General features: G+C 39.2%; 1 protein-coding gene across 4 annotated transcripts in view; it reads right to left on the bottom strand.

Annotated features, from left to right (window-relative positions):
• brd3b (bromodomain containing 3b) overlaps nucleotides 1–520 on the bottom strand; it is a 13,424-nt gene that overhangs the window by 1,335 nt on the left and 11,569 nt on the right. The window lies entirely within an intron of this gene.

The raw sequence follows: 520 nt of genomic DNA on the forward strand, positions 1-520 counted from the left end.
GCTTCTCTCAAAGTGTTCATAAACCGACTCACCGTTTTAACCACAACCTTGATCTTGTTCTGGTATATGGTGTTGAAATTGATCTGTTCCCACAGAATGCTTTTTTATCTGACCACTGTTTGATAACTTTTGAGTTCATACTACTGAACTACACGCCATTAGGTAAAAACGTCTAGACAAGATGTCTATCTGATAGTGCTGTAGCTAAATTTAAGGATGTGATTTCATCAGCTTTTAATTCATTACCAAGTCACAAAGTAACGGAGGACTTCTATGCTAATTTCGGTCCCTCCCAAATCGATCATTTTTGTTGATGCAGCTCGCTGCGAATGACACTCAACTCTTAAAACTTATAGGAAGGCCCTCCGTAATGCCAGAGCAGCATACTACTCGTCGTTAATAGAGGAAAATAGGAACAAGGTTTCTTTTTAGCACTGTAGCCAGGCTGACGGAAGGTCACAGCTCTATTGAGCCAAGTATTTCCATAGCTCTTAGTAGATATTTATTGATCCCAAAAAAT

The sequence above is a fragment of the Etheostoma spectabile genome, chromosome 5, assembly GCF_008692095.1.
Source record: "Etheostoma spectabile isolate EspeVRDwgs_2016 chromosome 5, UIUC_Espe_1.0, whole genome shotgun sequence".
NCBI classification, from domain to species: domain Eukaryota; kingdom Metazoa; phylum Chordata; class Actinopteri; order Perciformes; family Percidae; genus Etheostoma; species Etheostoma spectabile.